Below are 20,954 nucleotides of genomic sequence, written 5' to 3'. Positions count from 1 at the left end.
GAAACGTTGTGTTCTCGTTCTTCTTTTTTTCAGCATGGAATAAACCTATTACCTATTCTTTACAGCCTCTTGGACACACCGCTCTGAGACATCTGAGGTCGATGTGCGCTGAGCCTGGTCGCCGAGCAAAATCATGCCCAAGGGGGGTGGCTCTCGTGACGAGGTGGCCGAGTGGTTAAGGCGATGGACTGCTACTCCATTGTGTTTTGCACGCGTGGGTTCCAATCCCATTCTCGTCGGTTTATGTTTTCGACTTGTGATCCGTTTCTAAGTCGGACTTGCTTTCTTTAGCTACTGTAGTAGAGCAGTAATATTTCTAGCGTTGCCTGAACATGGCTTACAGCAGTAGCTGACAGATATAGTCTCTTAATATTTAGGTTAAATTTATGCTTTGTACTGCTTTCACCTGATATTAATAGTAGTCCTGATGAACGATTTAGGGACATGGCGCATCTTGAAAATGTTCTTGTTAATTTCAGTTTGGAAAAGATGCACTCACCAGAAGCAGAAACTGGTCGTATCTGCAAAATGCGCAATGCAATAGCAATGTCTTGCTATGAGTCCTTACCTGTTACAGGAGGCGTTGTAGGACTTTTTTAGTTCAGAAAAAGCTATCAATTCATCTTACATTTCTACTCCATCAATATTAGCAATGCTATCTTTACTAAGCTCTAAATATAGCTCTAAATAAATGCAAATTTTAAAATACATTTTAAAATAAATGCTATTCCATATGTTGTAACTTTGTGGTATTTAGAAATGTACACTGTGGACTTTATTTCACTTCTTGTTCCTAAGTCAGATTTTTAGTGCTTCCGAACGTTACTTCCAACCTGGACTGACAGCTCACCCGATCTGTTTGTGATCCGACCATGGAGTCGGGGGCTGTACCAAGCGCACGTTCCTTCCCAATGCTGAGGCGATCATTCAGAAGATGGTTGTGAAGAGAGACAAGCTTTGTCGACTAAAAAACAAGGCAGGATATGCAAGAATACTAATCACTGGCGACAGTTATGCTCTCTTACTATTGAGACTCCTACATTGCGAGTTTTTTTGAAGACTTTGAAACTAAAGGAAAGTGGAGACAAATGAAACGGGCACGGGCACGGGTGGGGTGAACCCACGATCTTCGGTTTACAAAACCGACGCCTTACCACTTGGCCACCGCACCTTCGAGGAAATATGGGAATAATGTTGTCCAAATTATTTTTTTCTGAATCTGGTTTACATCGCCTGGAGGCAGCAACAACAATAAAAGGGATACTTAACAAGGAGATACGCTGTAGCAGTGCGACTCCAACAGATTCTCCTGAAGAGGCTGGAGGTTTAAGCCAGCTCCTTAGAGCACTCGGCCACGTTACTCTCAACAGAGTTGTTGTTTGACCTAGTGTTTTTATAACGCGTGGAATTGACCGCAGCTTCGTTTTCTGAGATGCTTTCTCTCACGTGGTGAAATCTCGACCTCTTTGGCATCTCTGGCTATAGTTCTTCTGTAGAGCAGGCTTTCACACCTCTGCTTTTAGTGCCCTTGAAGTCATTTTATTTTTACAGGAAGACGCATTCCCTAACGAACTCTCCTGTTTTAGAAATGCTTCATAAGGCGTGTTTGATTCAACGGACAAACAGTATACTAATTGTACAATGCAGATTTATGCGGCATTCGTACTGGATTTGAGTGGGATTCTGAAATACTTCTTGCAAAGGTATTCAGACTTTCTTGAACCTATAATAAAAAAACAGACCTGAAACTCCCTAACTTCCAATCTCTGATGTTGCTGTCCTTAAACTCGGACGTGAAGTTCTGCAGACGTGTGCATAATGTCCTGTTTTCTTACAGTGTAGACATTTTGCTGTTCACGCTCCGCATTCATCTGCTTTGTGCATTGTTAGTCCGCACCTGTAACATGTAATGTCAGCCGTCCCCTGTTCTTCTATATCTCTAGCATGACTGCGTCCGGCTGCTCGGCTTTTGTTTGTAAAGTTTGAGCGAGCGCCCCGTTCAGTGTCACTTTGTCACTGTGGTCAGAAAGCATTCTTGATTCTGCTTGAGCTGCTTCATGAATTCTAGCGACTGTAAGAGCTCTTTCTAAAGTCAGCCCTTCCTCCTGCAGCAATTTATAGTCTCTTATGTGCACATTTTTCCACAAGTTGATATCTTAACATGTCAGTTTCCAATACTCCAAAGTCACAAGATTTAGCCAGTTCTCTTAGTGCAGTCACAAAAGCAACAACAGATTCGTCCTGAGACTGAGTTCTCTGCCTAAATTTATGCCGTTCCAAAACCACTTTTCTCCGCGGTGTAAAGTAAGCGTCTAAGGCAGCTACAGTCTGTTCATATGTACCTTTTTCTCCAGGGAGGTTGGCGAAAATCCGCTGCACGGGAGCCCCGATACAGTGCAGTAATGTAGCCCGTCTCACGGCATCCTGAGCTTCTGTAGATCCACTGGCTATTTAAAAAAATCTGTACGACTCCATCCATATCTTGTATTCCGTATACAAATACGGAGGTCCGAGGTTCAGTAGAAATGGTGGAAAAAGCTGAGCATAAGCAAAGCTTCTCGGCGCGGCTACCATATCTTCCATGGCGAAAGCTAAACGAAAAGTCCGAAAATTCAGAAGTTCGTTTCTACCAGCAAGAGAACTAAAATCAGCAGTGTTCCGCTCGCTTTGAGTCCGTTAACCACTCATCTCTCGTCGCCATAAATGTTGTGTATCTTAATAAGGAGACGTTTTCATATTATTTTAACTATTTTATTAACTACACAGATCACGCCCTTACACCATACTGTATATTCCCGCCTTCTACTCTCTCGTTCTGTTGTCTCGCGATGTCTACTCACTAAACTACATTTAGTATGACTTCTTGTTGCAGTTGAGCTCAAAGCTAGAGATGATCTCCATATTCTACCGCCGTAACTAATCCGAAACGTAGTACACAGTACACACTTTTTAAGTGAACTCAGGTTGTTAAAAAATTAAACCAGCGCCCTGTCACAGAAACGCACCCCAGTCTCCCGCGCAACAAGCGGAGGTACTCAGCACTATACTAAAGAGGAGCGCTTGTCTGCAGCTGAGCGTCAGCTCTGTTTACTGTCAGCAGTCATTTCCTCATTTCCAAATACTTTTTCACCTGCTTTCAGCTTTTAAACTAAACGCTCAAGAAGTAATTAATGTCAGTTGGAAGTCTGTTTCTGTTGTCTCAGCTCTTGATAAAGAAAAGCCGTGCATGGGAGACTCCCTCTCTGAAGAAGTTTGCAGTCACCCTGCGAGGGAGAAGAGCCATCAATCACCGAGGCAACCACTGAGACAGTTAACATTAAACACGTGAAATGCGAGATGTTGTGATTTTTTTCCCGCTTAAGGCTTCTATCGTTTCTACTCTAACGAGAAAGACCTCTTTATTAGAAGTGAGATTTTAACAAACGTCTCCAGGGTTAACTGCGACCTGAACGTAACGCCTTAGACCACCAGCCATCTGGCCTGTGGCACTTAGAGCAGTGCTCAATAAAAATGATCAAAAACCGAAAGCGCTTCTTATGCGGATCAGTATATTCCGATACCACTGGTTCTGCAGAAGAAATAAGAAAAGCCGAACTCAAAGCAGTGTGTTGCCATTACGGGTACTCTGCAGCTGCTTTAAGATCTACTCACACCGTGTTGCCATTAAGGCTACCTAGTTAAAAAAAAAACTTATCGTCATCTTTTTGAACGTGATTATTAGACACCCGTTAAATCTCCACCGAGGTTTCTTGAGAGATCGTTCAGCGAGCGAGTATTAAAAAACTACGTCGCTTCCAACCTCTGCTCTCACTGTAAACTCGGACGTGATGTTCTGCAGAGTTGCAGTGTGCCTTTCCTCTTGTCGTATTCAAGAGTACTCACTGTGTGAGCTCCTCACTGCGTGTTCTGTACTCTACTGTGATTTAATTTAGATGATTACGTGGAGTAGAGTGACAAGAACTACTTGAACATTTTCGGTTTGTGAAATGAAACACTAAATACACTACTGTAAATACAAGTAATGGACATTTAAAATAACCACAGTACAGCTAGAAGAGTGAAAGATAAAAGACTATTTAGGATGACATTCACAATAGACACAATAAGAACAGCACAACCGCCCGAACAGGGACTTGAACCCTGGGCCCTCAGATTAAAAGTCAGATGCTCTTCCGACTGAGCTATCCGGGCTCTGAAAGAGTCAACACTGTCGGGATGACCACTGACAGACTTTATCCAGAAGCGACGGCACCACTCCCAGTAGAATGAGTGAGAAATACAGCATGACATGGGTAGTTAAGGGGCTCCCACAATCCATCTTTCCTCACATTACTGATTTTTTTCAATAGCATTTTGACCTTTTTTCACATTCAGATTTTTTTCTCATTTAATAAAATCTTTTAATCAACAACATTAAAATGCGACTGGTGCAATCAGCATCCATTTTTTCAGGATAGTCGAGCGGTTTAAAACAGCAAATTCACAGCTTCGTGTCTTTTAAGCTTTGTGTTTCACTCTCCAAATAGAGGCACGGGTTCAAATCCCACTCCCGACAGTCAGGCGTTTTACCCTGTCTTTTTTACCTGCCTTTACACTGTTTCAGTCTTGTTGTGCTCACTGACAATCACAGTACGAGGGAAACGGAGAAACTGCTTAGCAAAAACATAACAGACAGAAAAAAGCTTCGTAAATACGTGAATGTGATTAGCAGCAGTAAGGTATGCATTCAGGTGTTTAAGGCTGATTTATAACAGCAGCAGAAGAAAGGTGCAGCACAATGCAATTTGTGAGAATTCGCGGGTTTTTATGCTGCTTGGACTTCTTTCAAGCCTATGAAGTGACCCCCGTTTTATTTTCATTTTCAAACTTCAGAACCGAATAACAAAGAGGTTTCATGTGTGACAGCATTCCGTTGCAAATACCGTTTCCACGATGTATTCAGCGACGGGAATGAAATATTTAGTGCTGGCTCAAATGCGAGGAATTTCAGAAAAACCTGGAAAAGCAACGCTTGCAGTAAATGACAAAGCTAAAGCGTGTAGTCAGCATGAACAGAACAACGCAATGCTCTGTAAAAACGATCTGAAGCCGCAATTACTCTTTTATCTCGGGCAGTTCATTCCGATACGATGTTTCCGCAGAATAAATTAAATGCCGAACTTGCCAAGCAAGTTTAATACTTGCTTGTGAGCCCTAGATAAATTGGCTGCTGCAATTTCAGCAAGCGGAGTTCTGCTCAGCTGCCTGTAGTACACATTGCTGATTCCTTTTGTGAGGGCACGGGCAATCTTTCAACGATAAGGCTGACGTGCCTGTCGAAATTGTGTTTCCCTTTCACTGTGTTGTATTTGCCCTACTAGTACAACATCAATTGTGATGTCATCATTGCCCATTGGTTTGTCTTGTTGTCATTGTGTATTTTACATTACAGGAACTGAAAGTACTGAACTGAAGGTACTGAAGGTAGGAACTGAAAGTACAGACTGCTTTAATTATAAGAAAGTTTTTTTTCTGCTGTTCTCTTTCCTGATGTATTTGAAGGCTATTGGGCAGCAAGGATTTATCTTCCTGAACTCTCTATATAAGATATGGGTCCATGATCATCTTAGTTTAGATGTACCTTTTAAAGGTGGTATTATTCTCCATTGTTCAGCCTTCAGACATACTTGGAAAGTTTTAGGCACAGACATAATCTTTCTTAATCCCCTTTTATCCTGAGGAGACGTCCCAGACGAGCTTGCCCCCTGGGAATATTCACTGTGCTCTTCAGGATTTTTTTCTGATTCAACACAGATTTTTTCTCCTTCAAACATGTCACCACTGTCTGTGCTGCCGTGTGCAGCCCATGCATCTTCTGTATCTTCTGATGAACTTCTGAGCTCTGTGTTGCCTTCCAAACTATGTCTCTCACTTTGACTTGAAATATGGACTATAGATTGTATACTGTCATCTGGTTTTGAATCCTTACCAATACTCACCTCCTTCTGCACCCTAAGCACTTGGATTCTTACTTTTTTTCTATCTTCATGCCAAATCACTGATAACCATTTCCTGTTGCTGGAGCAATCCTCTCCAAGGACTCTGTTTGACAGTGTTGACCACATATTGTCATGCCACTTAATTTTTTTTTCTAGCTTAAAAAACTTCAGAAATTCTTTGATCTCATTCCCTACTCCACCAGCCACAGGTCTGGCCTCCTACTTCTCTGTCCTCCTTTAACATGTGGCATTGCCAACAATCTGAAAAATAGGGAACACATCTGAATGAAGTGGAAACATAATTGAAATTCAACTCCCAGTGGATGTTAATAGTGTAGGAGTGCAACAGATGTACAAATCCATTCAATGTTTTTATTTCTGTGTTTAATTTTTGAGGGACCCTTTATTTTGATATAGCATCAATCACAAAACAGCATTCTGTCAATGTCACGACCACCAGCCAACTGGTGGAGATCAACATGTGTTAATCCACCACCACATGCTCTACTGTGCGGCAAGCAGCACTGTTTTAACCATTCAAACCCACTTCCCGCTACTCGGTATTGAGTCTTCTCTTTGAGAGCTCTACCTCGCGTTTACTCTGAATCTCGCTTACTGGTTATGGACTCTCTTTTGCCTCTCGACCTTGGACCTCGCCTGACGTTCTGGATTGTTCGCCTGTCTCAATAACTACTTACATCTGCACAGGATCTGCATACCTTTTCACTGAGGATTTCTGACAGTCACAGCCACATAAAAAACTAGAAAAGAAGTATGTGTTTCTTAAAAAAAAATACCCCCCAAATTGTTTTTGTTTTTTTTAAAGTCAACATATCTGGGTTGTGTTTGCAAGATTTTTAAAAATTGCAAAGTTTGTGTGGGTATGATTGTAAAAAATCAAATCATAACTGAAGAAGGCTCCATGGTCAAAACATTGTGTTTTCTTCTTCTCTTTTCAGCATGGAATAAACCTATTACTTGTTCCTTGGAGATTACCATGTGCCAATAAGATATGATCACTGTATTGACCATATACAATTTCTTGCATTAGGAATTCCTATTTTGCATACCACAGCTTGCTCTCCTTGAGACACACATACAGGGAGAGAAGCTGGGGGTCAGAGCACAGGGTCAGCCATTTATATGGCACCCCTGGAGCAGTTGGGGTTAAGGGCCTTGTTCAGGAGCCCAATGGAGTAGGTGTCACGCCCTCTGCAGCCAGAGGGCGCTCCTTCTCTGTCCTGTCCCTAGTTTCCGGTCTGCTGTCCTTCCGGTCTTTCTCTTTCCCTTGGGCTATATATTTCCGGGTCTTGCACTCTGTCCTCACTCAGCATTGACGTTCGGATGTCCTGAGACCCGCCTAGCACCAGGGCGCCCCACGTCCGCTCCCTGAGGGCATAGGTTTCTATACGGCATTCCTGAACTCTTTGCACTAATGAGCCCGGGCCTTTTTCCCGTCTTGCCGCTACACATATGGGTCTTTTTCCGCTCTCCTGCTCCCAACGGTGAGTCCCTTTGGACGTCCGTGACAGTAGGATTCCTCTGCCGACCGTGGGATGTAAACCAGCAACCTTCCAGCCACAGGTGCAGATCCTTAGCCACAGAGCCACCGCTCTGCCAAATGTGCCAATTCTTTAAAGGAAGTCCAAAAAAATGCTAATTTATTTTTAAAAATAGTTGCTGTAAATAACATCAGTGGCTATTGAAGAGTACATACAAGCACAGAGACAAGTTAATAAACTTGGAATGACTACTTACAGCTCTGGAAAGACCGAAGATATTGTTTCCGGTTGTTAAGGAACAAGTAATAGGTTTATTCCAGGCTGAAAAAAAAAGAAGAGAGAAAACAATGTTTCGGCTGTGGAGCCTTCTTCAGGTGTGAGAGAGAAAAGGCAGTAGGGAAAGGTAATGTAGTGGGAGAACAAAGGCTGGGAGGGAGGAGGAGTGAGAGATGGGAACAGGGGACAGAAAGAGAGGGCAATCAAGAGGTGTGAAGTCAGAATAGGTGTTGAGATGTGTGAAATACAACTTCCAATGAATGGAGAAAATTTAGTAGAATAGTAGTCTGTTGTTTAGAGAAGGGGGAAGGTGTGATCCTAGCTGCAGGATAAGTTTGGTTTCGGTAGTCTTTCTAATGTATGAGTTCAGAAAACCATCTTTGAGAACACAGATGGAGAGATTAGAGTGGTCATGGCCATCAGAGGTGAAATGAGAAACAGTGGTTTTTGGAGAGATCTTCAATCTTCACAGCCCTGACATGTTCTCTGAAGCGGTCTCCAAGTCTCCTTCCTGTTTCTCCAATATAGAGAGAAACTGGGTGCTTACTGCAAGAGATACAGTAAATAAGGTTGCTGGAGGTACAAGATGCCATCTGGGTGATCCAGAATTGTCCTGAGGGGCCTTGAATGAGTGTGGTGTTGGATGTGTACTTGCAGGCGATACAGCGAGCTCTGTTGCAGGGGAAAGTACCTGGTGTGGATGGTTGCTGAGAGCGGTCAAGGGAGCTGTGAACACGAAGGTTGCGCAGATTAGGTGATTGGCGATATGAGATGATGGGGTGGTCAGAAAAGAGGGCCCCAATGGAGGGATCATCCTGTAGGATGGAAAAGTTGTCGTTAACAGTCCTGGGGATAGGAAGTGTGTTAGGGAAGCACCAAAGGAATGCGGTTGTTATGGTGGGAGTTCCTGATTGGGTTGATGGTCCGAGGGGTGTTTTTGGCTCGGGCAAGGGCCCTGTCAATAACACTGCTGGGGTATCCTCTGTTGATGAAAAAGGAGTAGATTTTGAGGGTTTGATTCTGGAAGTCGATGTCGTTGCTGCATATTTGTTGTAGCCGAAGGAACTGTGAAAAAGGGAGAGAATTTTTAGTATGTTTGGGGTGAAAACAAGAGATAGCTGTGTGAATCCGTGGGTTTGTAATAAACAGAAGTGGAGAGTCTGGGGTAGTTGATGGAGAAGTTGATGTCCAGAAACGGAAGAGTAGTGGAAGATATGTTAACCATATATTTGAGGGACAGGTGGAAGTTGGTGAAATGGTGCAGGAAACACTTAAGCTGATCGTTGGAGCATGTGGCGGCACTGTCGCAGTCATCAATATATCGCTTGTAGAGGTCAGGGACATAGCCAGTGTAGGAAGCGAAGAAGAGTTCTTCTACCCAGCCAACAAAGATATTGGCATAGCTGGGTCCCATTCTGGTGCCCATGGCAACTCCACTCACCTGTTGGTAAAAAAGATTATTGAAGGAGAATATGTTCAGTGTGAGAACCAGTGTTTCTGGTTGTTGTCCTTTAATTGATCTGGCACCAAAACATTAATCCTAAACAGTCAAACAAGTCCATGTGATGAAAACCCTTATGCTCTTTAATGTTTTTTTACACACTAATTTCCCCCCCTCCCACTCATCAGCTTTTGGATGAGAGATTCTGACCACTGTATAAGATCAGAAGCAGTAGAAGAAACGGGCTTCTTTTCTGCTTATTTAACACACTCCTAATGCAAACAACACATTACAACGGTACAACGTGTACAACGGAAAGGTTGCACCAAATGGGATCAAGCAATTTAAAACATATGTTCAGGGTACAGGAAAGTTGTTATAGAGATGAATGGTATTCATGAAACAAATAATGTTGCAAAAAACTTTGCCAAATGTCACAACCCATTTAACATTCATCAGACAGGTTAATCAGTTGGATATCTCTTAGGTTCTAAATGCACTTAACGGCTGTATAATGCAAGCAAAAGAGTAAAAAGAACAGTAGTGAACTACAGTTCTTACAATAATAAACAGCCATTTGATCTTGTGAATGATCTATCATACACCCTTGAAATGATGTTAAAGATTTGGAAGTTTGCACAGCTTGTAGTCTTTCTAACTCCATGAGACACACAGACAGGGAGAGAAGCTGGGGGTCAGAGCGCAGGGTCGGCCGCTGTGCTCTTGTGCCAAACAGGTCATACAAAGACCGCCATTCCTTATATCTTTCCCTGAACCTGTGCGTCACTTCCTCACCTTCCAGAAGCAAAATATCGAGCTTCCACACACCCTTCCCCACAGTAACAGCTGTTGGAATAGAAATTGTACATGACAGCAGACAATGGTCAGAGAAAAAAAAACAGGGGTTAGGCCTGCGGTCGTGCAAGTAAAATCACGTATCAAAACAAAATGCGTGAGGCTTGGGTCCCATTAGACTAGTGCCATGTGAAACCTGCCCTCCCCTGACTATGAAGTTTGAAGCCATCTTTCAGTTTAAAATCTTTACATAATGTTTGCAATAATATTGATGATTTATCAAATTGGACCCGTCTCTCGCCCCTCATTCTGCCTTCTCTTTCTAAAAGAGAATTAAAATCCCATCCCAGTCAATATACTCAGTTCCTGAATTAGGACATATCTGTCATGTGAGCAACTCAGACAATATATATTTAAGAGTTTAAATTAGACATTCATGAAACCCAGATACACCACCAGTGCTCTCCCTGGTTTCACTACAAGGTGCTGACGTACCTCTACCATCTTATTTTTAATTAGAACAGCTATACCATCAGATTTATTTTCTTTGGACCCACTCCAGATTGATGGGCCCAATGTCCCCAGTTCTTCCATATCCTTATGGCAGTTTTTAAAGGGTAACCCACACTCCTGTAACAACACAATATCAGCATTTACCTTCCTCACAAATGATAGTATATTCCTTGCCCTTAACTTGGAGCGAATGCTTCTCACATTTATGGACACAATATTAAGAGCCATACTTAAAGTAGGACCAGGGGAGACTTAAAGCTCTGGCTACAATCATTCAGTAGGTGACACCTACCCAACAGGCCTCCCCCCCCTTTTGCTTTAATTGTCTCCTCCTCCACCACCCCCACAATCCATAGGATATACCTCCACCTGCCCTCCTTGAGTCTCTGGTTCTAAAGCTTGGTCAGTAAGATCACATATATTGGAGACATCTAAACCCATGGGAAAACCTACCTGAGGACTCGGAAAATGATCTTCCCTCACTCTTCTGCTCAGAGTTAAATCATTTTCTAAATCTAATGTCTCTTTTAGACTGCACCCTGTGTTCTGTACATTTCATTTGAGCACTTTCAGTCTCCACAGGTGGCAGGCTATTGGAAGAGCATTGGTCTTCCCAGTTTTGTTCTATTTGCAAAGGAATTTGGACAGTCTTTAAACACATGACCTTCACACTCACAGAGATTACATTTCCTCACGCTTGTACATTCAGTATATGCATGTCCAATTTCCTTGCACTTACCACACACCACCTTTGTACAGGCATCCACAAAGTGACCCAGCTCCCCACATCTCCTGCACAGTTTTGGCTGCCCTTGGTAGAACACAAGGCCTCTATTTTCACCTAATCCAATCAAAGAAGGAATATGTTTAAATCCACCATAACCATTTGTTGTCTTCATGCAATGAAACAGGTACTCTCCATGCACAGTTCCAGATGCCATCATCATCCAAGACTTTCTGAAGCTCACCTTTCACTAAACAATACTTAGACAACCATGTCACAACATCTTCCTTCATCACCATCTCATTAAACATGCGAACAATCACAGTTCTATGAATTAATAATAATTGCTTACACTTATATAGCACTTTTCTGGACACTCCACTCAAAGCGCTTTACAGGTAATGGGGACTCCCCTCCACCACCACCAACAATGTGCAGCATCCACCTGGATGATGCGACGGCAGCCATAGTGCACCAGAACGCTCACCACACATCAGCTATCAGTGGGGAGGAGAGCAGAGTAATGTAGCCAATTCATAGAGGGGGATTATTAGGAGGCCATGATTGGTAAGGGCCAATGGGAAATTTGGTCAGGATGCTGGGGTTACACCCCTACTCTTTTCGAGAAACGCCCTGGGATTTTTAATGACCACAGAGAGTCAAGACCTCGGTTTTACATCTCATCCGAAGGACGGCGCCTGTTTACAGTATAGTGTCCCCGTCACTATACTGGGGCATTAGGACCCACACAGACCACAGGGTGAGGGCCCCCTGCTGGCCCCACTAACACCTCTTCCAGCAGCAACCTTGGTTTTTCCCAGGAGGTCTCCCATCCAGGTACTGATCAGGCTCACACCACATTAGAAAGATCCATCAGCTTCTGCCATTCAAACATTCTAATCAGGCCCACATCTTTTTTTCTCCTCTATTTTCATCCAAAATTCTTCCAGTAACTTCGCCGATTGAAACTAATGTCAAAACCAATTCCCTTCAGCAAAGTGATTAAGCATTTGACATCTAATGCCTTAATCCTTTCTGTAACACCTTCCTTGAAAAGTCCAACCGTGAAATATCACCAGAGTGAGCCGAACCCTCACCACCCTTATACACCAAACGTGAGCAAAAGTAACGGCACATGCCGACTCTACAGGCCGCCATGGCCGTTACAAATGTGTCAAAAGCAAACTAAACCTAAACCGAAACCTCTTCTGTGCACCAAACCCACCAAAGCCCTATTCCCTTAATCTTACACTTATACAAAAACTCCACTCTTGACTTCTGGGTTTAACCCTTTACATCTCCAACACTGGTTAGAGACTCAGTGTGTCCCAGGCTCAGCGGTTATATAGGACAGGACTCGGCGAGCTGCAGGTGAAACTCGTTGTTCTGCGCTCCCCGTGCGGAATGCTCGTCTCCTCCCTCCAGACTCATCAAACCGCCTTCATACTCTACAGCGGGAAAAAAAAACTCCCTTTACTGTCTTCATACAGTACATCCCTCTTAAATCCCAGAAACACAGAAACTCCGGGGCGTTTCTGTGAGTCAGTACTAGGTTTCTCTGTTCGAGGTTACAAGCAGAAACAATAAAAGCGCTGAAAGCAGGAAGTTATTTCTGCTCGTAGGCATAAATGTGTAAAAATAAATTTTCTGATTCCTAAAACCTAATAAAATTCATGTAAGTCTCCTTTTCGTCCCCAATGCATATAACTGAATATAAACCAGTCAAGTTCAGCTACTTTTCTGATGTATATGAATACACTAGTTCTGGTGCAGCTCTTACAACAAAGATACTTAAGAACTTTTTTTTCATATGAGCTCTTGCCGTTTTTAAATTGAATTTTTTTTCATTTCAGTAAATCACACGAAACACCAGCAACACTCATTGTAAGCATCTGACCAATCACATTCCTGAATTTTAAACCCATTTAGTATTTATTTTTAACTTGTTTTATTTTTTTTTTTAATTTTAAAACCTGTTTTAAATATTCTTGCCATTTTTAGCATATTGTAAGTGGATTTTTTCAAATATTTTATTTTTTAAATCATATCAACCCATTGTATGTTCCCATTGATAATTCCTGAGCTTTATAACTGTGTATTATTTCTTTTTACCTTGTTTTAATTTTTTTATTATTTTACAGAGCTTTTTAATATATTGTGAGCATTTTAGTGTCATTTTAAAATAGGACTATCAATGCTCCTGACTTTTAATCCTGTATTTATTCTGACATTATTCTCTCCACCTGCAGATGAGGGAGGTATTTGAATTTAAATTTGTTGATTTGGGGGGAAAATGTACATTCATTTCCTTGTATGTATCACCAGTGGGAAACTTTTTTTGGATGAATTGCATTTTTGGATGAATTGCAATCTTTACTTCAAGGCCTTCAGACTGATATAGAAATGACGGGAGATTTAAATGACACATTTGATAAATCAGACAGGAACAGCATAACATCTAAAATGGCAGAACCCTCTTAAGTACTGAAAAAGTTCTGGCATATTCATAATAAATAACATTTATTTAATTTGAAGCATAAAATTTGCTTTAAAAAGAAAACCACAATTTGTACGATATCATATTTCAATATCGACGTTCAGATGAAGGATTTGAAGAAGCAACAGCGATAGGAAAGTACATTGATTTTGGGACAATGTTTGCATCTGAATAATCCTTCGTCCTGGAAAGAAGGGAAAAAAATGTTTTGATTCTCAGTCTTCAGGATCCCCAAAAAAATGTGCAAATTTGTTTCCGATGTATTTTGGATAAAGATGTAACTCTCATAGAAGATACATTTTATCAGTTGAATGCAGTCGATACTTTCGACTTTTTATATGATGACAGGACCTACATTTAGGGCTCAGTACTGATAACACTGCTGCTATTGATGGAGTAAAAATAAGTGATGTACTGGCAGTTTTTTTTTCTGAGGCAAGAAGTCCTAGAACACCTCCTATAAAAATGTTAAGATTCAGAGCAAGAAATATTTTTCCACCTCACCTAATGCTATTGCATTAACGAGGCTGAAGTTGGCTTCTTATTCACCAGCTGCTGCTTCGCGTTTCTCTTTCCATTTTAAATGCTGCTGCTGTGATGTTATGTCATCTTTCGCCTGTAGATGGCTCTCTACAGTCATTTTTAAAAATACTTATCCAGATGTATTACTGTACGTATCCTCAGTAAAATGGAATATGTAAGTAGAGACTGTCCAAATTGCATTTTTGTATGAAACACATTTCAGAAACACAACTCACAATAAAACAAACTGGCATGTTATACCACGAGTAAATAAGACAAAGGCAAAACGTAAATTCACTGGAACTTTCTGCATATTTTCCACGACCTTGCCTTCTGATCATAAAAAGTCTCAAACTCTTGCTTTTTGCAAGAAATTTTAATATAGCAGTTTTAAATGGGACATTTAGAACATGGTATATGAGAATATATGGTTAACTGAGGATGAGCAGGGCGTGATCGCACTTTCTGCTTATTGCTGTGAACCTACCTCCTAGTTATAAAAATGTCTAAAAATTCTGACACAGATGTGTGAGAGACAATGGAAAAGACTATCAAAATCCTGAACTTCAGGACATTTTACTGTACTGTTTTTTTAAATACGACCCTCTGAACATGGCATGAGAGAATACATTGGCAAATGGTAAATGCACTGTTTCCTATATTGCTAGGGCTCTCCCTCCTGATTTTAAAATCGTCTCATATTTCTGACATCAAGGTGTGAGACACAATATAACAGACTGTCAAAATCCTGAACTTCAGGACATTTTACGGTACCATTTTAAAAATATGACCCTCTGAACATGGCATGTGAGAAAATGCCATGTGAGAATGCATTGGGAAAAGATGAATGCAATTTCTGCTGAATTGCTATGGCCCTCCCTCCTGATTACAAACTCGTCTCACAATTCTGACACTGAGGTGTGAGACACAATGTAACAGACACTATTAAATTGTGAAGTACAAGAGATTATACTGTTACATTTTTTTTAATATTGACCCTCTGGCATGTGAGGACTAAAAATAGCACACATTCTGCCAATTTGCTTTGTCCCTCCTTCCTCGTTACCAAAACATCTTAGTATACCGACACTAAGGTAAATGTCTCTAAATCCAGAAGTTAAGTTGTCAAAGTACATCGGAGGTAGCGTGGCCGAGCGGTCTAAGGCGCTGGATTAAGGCTCCAGTCTCTTCAGGGGCGTGGGTTCAAATCCCACCGCTGCCAGGTGCTTCTGTCGAGACCCCCTTTCAGCTGGCTTCAGACGAAGGGAACTGCTTTTTGGCAGTCTCTCGAGAAACTAAGCAAAGTGTTTAAAGATACTTTCTCAGCTTGACATCAAGGCACAAAACAAAAACCTTCTTGCGTCCTCTCAACCCAAAAGCGCTTTGCCACTTTTTGCATTATGCAGGGAACGACGTCTGCCCAGATCACTTTTGTGTCAATGCAAATCGTAGTGTGCCCTCCGTTTTAATGTTGGCTGTGCTGGCGTGCTGCTTCTGTCTGTGAAACTTGAATGTTCTGCTTCTTCACACCAAATCATCGGCGGGGGTTGAGCTTGTTAAATCTTTGCGCATAGCGCTCCTTTGGAAGTACTTTGTCCACGTTCAAAAGCGATCGTGGGATTTACTTCATGCGTGCAAAAAGCATGCTTCGCACGACAGATTTAAATGGGGAATGGAGCCTGCTTCTTGCTGTTTTTCCTGTGGTTGCAGTTACAAAGTTGATCGTGCTTTCACATTCTGTTAACAGTATTCACTGGCTGAGCTTTATCAGTTGGTTCGTAAAGGAATCTCTGCTTCGGTTCCAGAAAAGTCATCTGTAGTGTGTTTTTTTCCGTGCCCATGGCAGTCTTTTAAAGCTGGTAGTAATGGCGGCGAAGTTAATTTTTTATCCTCTTTAAAAGAATAAGGACGGGCTGGGGCAAGCTCCATTTACCACTCTTTCAGCTAACCGCCGAACTCCCGAACTGATTACACTGCAGAGCCACAGGCGCCTCACTTTTCTCCATTCTCTGGGTCAGGGTGAAAAAAAACTTGCTGGTATTAGCTGGCCTGCTGGGAGCACCTCTTCTTCACTGATAAGCAAGATTTGTGTTTCATCTTTCTCAAGCTGTATAGATTTCTTTCAAAACAAGTTGTTCCAGAAAGGAAACGAACACTTGCATTCACCTGAATTAAAAGGTATGGGATTTGCCCATAAGGATAAATTCTGTACAGTAAGACAGGCACCGCTGGGATTCGGACCCAGGATCTCCTGTTTACTAGACAGGCGCTTTAGCCAACTAAGCCACAGTGCCAGCAAAGTGCTGTCCTTTGACAGCCACTTGGACACGTCTCAACTGCTCTGAGACATCTGCGTTCGGTGTGCACCGAGCCTGCTCGCCTTGCAAGTTGCCTCATTTACATGCGATAGCTCCACCACTAAGAGAAAGGATGAGAAATGGCTTTTATCTGGCACTTTTCATGTCAGAGGATCTCAATCTGCTTTCCGTGTACAAGAGGATGTCCAACTCATGTAGCTAAAGACGTAGACGACAGTGCTCCACTGAAATCTTGATCTCACAACCCTCGGCATGACTCCGCTGTGTTCTGCTTTAGACAAAGGGGGGAAAAGACTTCTTTCATCACACGTTTTGCACTGTTTACGGTGTTTGCAGTGCTCTTTCTTAAATGAAAACCAGGAATCGGCACCATATGAGGTAAGACTAGATAATATTGGATCAAGAAGCCTCGCCATTCCATGCGTGACGTGAGCAAAGTGTAATTCCTGTCTTTATAGTGTGCTTGTTAGAGACTTAGCTGGCACCCAGAGCGCTTTAAATCCGGGAGTCAGCAGCCCAAGACAATAGAGCTTCCTTCGTCTATGTTTTTTGCGTGAAGGGGGAAACCATGCGTGTGCTGCAAACGATCTTAGTATCGAAGTACCGTCCTACATAACCGATCCGAACAATCTGCTTTACAGAGGAGCACTGCCGGAGCTTATCGTTGGCAAACTGAAGACCAGGCTGACCTCTTCTGTGACTCTTGAACACTGAGTCTCAAGGTTGTGAATTCAAGCTCCACACTGGCGGGAAATTCCATAGGTAAAATCACATTTTCTTGCATGCTAATCAAAAGAAATATTAAGAAACTTTTCCCAGTACCAGTTTTTTACAAAAGTAAAGGCACACGGCACATGTGTGCCACATCACGTCCGAGTTTAGTGACAACTACCTCAGAGATTGTAAGCTGGCTAGTTTCAGATCAGATCACTTTTTGTATCAAAGGTTCAAGCAAACCCGAATACTTTTGCAAGAGACATTTCAGAATCCCAGTCAAATCCAGTACGATTGCTGGATCCTTTGAATTCGACTGAACTATAGCACAGATCTGCAGTCCACCATTAGAATACTGTGGGTGTGCTGTATAAGCCATACCGCCCAAAATAGTTCTAAAACAGGAGAAGCATCCTCGTTTAGGAATGTGGTATAAAGTGAAATGGTCTGGGAAGAGTCCTACGTTTGAACAGTTCAAAATAGACGTAAAGGGGTATTTACGGACTCTTTCGAAATGTAAGAACAAGCTGTGCGGACCTTATCTTTATTTACCTTGTGTAATCGTTTTTCATAAAGTGTAATTGTATTATAGCATGTGCCCCTGACGATTTTCTTGATACGTTATATGTGCTCTTGTTTGTATTGTATGTAGTTTTGTTGTTCAAATAAAACGTAAAAGACACAACTTTCCGGATGCGGCTGCTGTAAAAATAAAATGACATCAAGGGTGCTGTACGCAGAGGTCTGAAACCTGCTCCACAGAAGATCTTTATCCAGAGGTGTTAAAGAAGTCGAGATCTCGCCATGAGAGGGGAAGCATCTCAGAAAAAGCAGGTGCAGTCGGTTCCACGGTCATAACGCCACTAAGTCGGGCGACAAGAGCAAAACCCACCCGGCTTCCTCCAGGCAAGTAATGAGACAAAGAGACAACACACAGCGGGTAGCGTGGCCGAGCGGTCTAAGGCGCTGGATTAAGGCTCCAGTCTCTTCGGGGGCGTGGGTTCGAATCCCACCACTGCCAGGTTCTTCTGTCGAGACCCCCTTTCAGCTGGCTTCAGACGAAAGGGAGGGAACTGCTTTTTGGCAGTCTCTCGAGAAACTAAGCAAAGTGTTTAAAGATACTTTCTCAGCTTGACATCAAGGCACAAAACAAAAACCTTCTTGCGTCCTCTCAACCCAAAAGCGCCTTGCCACTTTTTGCGTTATGCAGGGAACGACGTCTGCCCAGATCACTTTTGTGTCAATGCAAATCGTAGTGTGCCCTCCGTTTTAATGTTGGCTGTGCTGGCGTGCTGCTTCTGTCTGTGAAACTTGAATGTTCTGCTTCTTCACACCAAATCGTCGGCGGGGGTTGAGCTTGTTAAATCTTTGCGCATAGCGCTCCTTTGGAAGGACTTTGTCCAAGTTCAAAAGCGATCGTGGGATTTACTTCATGCGTGCAAAAAGCATGCCTCGCTCGACACCTCTACATACCTGACCACCACTGCATCACACAGCTGCCAGCGCACCTCACCGTGCCACATAGCTGCAAGCGCACCTCACCGTGCCAGGCCACCACTGCATCATACAGCTGCCAGGGCACCTCACCGTGTCAGGCCACCACTGCGTCACACATATTTCAGCGCCATATATTTCATGGATATTATGGAATATAATGGATGGATATCTTAGTTATCTTTCTAGTTCACAGGTTTGCATGCATAATTTAATTTTGAAAGCCACTGAGACATCAGGTACTACTGTTGTATTTATGAAAAAGAAACAAAACAAAAAACATACTAACAACTGTGCCATCCTACTCCTTAGTTAATAAATTTTATTATTCATCAACAGTTAACATTGTTAGCAAAATATTTTGAATTATATTTAACCCTATTTTTTCTTTAGTTTTATATTTAACTTATTATATGATAGTCAGACTTAATGTATATTTGAACAATGAAAATATATTTTTACAAGATTTTACATTAAGCACTTAAAATTAATATGGTTAATAATAGTAAACTGTAACATGGTGTAACAAGATCGGTTAAACTGTGAAGAAAATGCTTTCAGAGAAAATGTTTCAGGTGTGAAGAACATAGATCTCCAATGCAATTTCAACCAAACCTGTTCCCACACACCCTGCCCCCACTACCATTAGAATATACACAAACATTTTAGCGTTTCATTCTGAGCAGAAGACCCTCACACCTGAAGAGTGCTGGCTGTGGCGAATTAAACCGGTTTTACAGGTTTCAATCACAGACCATGTGACATGGGAGTCAGGAAACTAACACACAGCGCCACTGGATTTGATAACGCTATAAAAACGCTATAAAATAATGTGACTTTAACAGAACAAGTTTACAGCACAGTACATAAATAAATGCTGACCATGACTTTAGAAGCATAAATTGCCTTACACTCAATTTAAACACAAGCTGTCTTTAGCCCTCTAAGCTGGTTCATACAGAAATGTAGAGATCCAGGCTCAGAACACACAGCTTCATTAGCGAATACATATGCAGGACAACCAGAGAAGACGTTTTACAGAGGATGGATTTTTAGAAACATCCCATCAGTGACATCACTGAAGTCAACTCCTAGGTACTGTAACTGTCGTGTGGATAGTTTCACAAGAATCAGACAAAGGTTTAAGCATCGCTTGTTCTAGATAAAACTGCAAAAAAAAAACAACAACCAATAATGTACTTCTTTGCGGCTCTGTTTGCCCAAATCATATATTCACAACGTGAAATCTAGAAAATAATATTACGTAACCAAAATCCGCAATATGGAAACAGAACCTGTGTAATTGTTGATAGATGATGTACTCGTAACATTTTTTCAAGACGAACTACAACATTTAAAAAATGACTTGTATGTACTTGATATCTCTAATCAATCCACGGGTCCCAGCACAAAACGAAACTAAAACAGATACCGTTTCGCGCTTCTTATTAGTTGCTCAAAAAGTAATTTGACCATATGAAATGCATAATATAAACCTAGAAACATATACATGAGCAGTACTTAAGCACTGTAGTATCGGTGTTAAGACATACCTTTCAAATACTGTAAATCAAGTTAAAAATATCTCAAGACCGATTCTGGTCATAATGAAACCATGTTTCGTGTATGTTTTCTTTTTCATCTTGAAATAACTCATTTCTAAATACCTTTTTCACTGTTAACATCTTGTAGCAACTCTGCGACAAAATATACACTCTGACAGTTCATCCTGCTACCAACATTAAATAAAACAAATCTTAAGATTTCTATATTTATGTCTTTATTTAGTGGTTTCATTAGTGACAAAAGCTAAACTTTCTTGGAAAAATGTATTTTATGTGTTGCGGAAAAAAATGACTTGCTTTAACAAAATATGTTTACAAATCCTTTCACCTGGCATTTTCGTAGTTAGAAATTATGGAACGCTCTGTTAAAAGCAAGGGAGTTTTTATGTCCGTTGCAGTTCTTTTGCAACATGAATATAATTATATCGTTATTAATTTCTTGAGATACGCGATTCCATATTATATTCCCTTTTAATCAAATTCTAAAAGTATGCTTGTTGACTCCGGTATCGCGTTAGTTAAAGACTTCGAAGCTTACAATGTTTATGAAGAAATGAAATACTGGTGTGTATTTTTTTCTTTAAAGTACCGAGACCAGCCATATACTGTATGTTT

The 20,954-nt window shown here is 41.6% G+C and overlaps 3 non-coding genes across 3 annotated transcripts; 2 read left to right on the top strand and 1 right to left on the bottom strand.

Annotated features, from left to right (window-relative positions):
- Positions 1–4,118: 4,118 nt before the first annotated feature.
- Positions 4,119–4,191, bottom strand: trnak-uuu (transfer RNA lysine (anticodon UUU)). The gene has a single exon. It is a non-coding gene; the product is annotated as a tRNA-Lys (tRNA).
- An 11,197-nt stretch (positions 4,192–15,388) lies between these two features.
- Positions 15,389–15,470, top strand: trnal-aag (transfer RNA leucine (anticodon AAG)). The gene has a single exon. It is a non-coding gene; the product is annotated as a tRNA-Leu (tRNA).
- Positions 15,471–18,219: 2,749 nt separating this feature from the next.
- trnal-aag (transfer RNA leucine (anticodon AAG)) lies at positions 18,220–18,301 on the top strand. Its single transcript has one exon. It is a non-coding gene; the product is annotated as a tRNA-Leu (tRNA).
- The last annotated feature ends 2,653 nt before the right edge of the window (positions 18,302–20,954 follow it).

The sequence above is a fragment of the Lepisosteus platostomus genome, chromosome 5 (assembly GCF_059453375.1).
Source record: "Lepisosteus platostomus isolate fLepPlt1 chromosome 5, fLepPlt1.hap1, whole genome shotgun sequence".
Lineage (NCBI taxonomy): Eukaryota > Metazoa > Chordata > Actinopteri > Semionotiformes > Lepisosteidae > Lepisosteus > Lepisosteus platostomus.
This window is presented reverse-complemented; position numbering and strand designations above follow the sequence as displayed.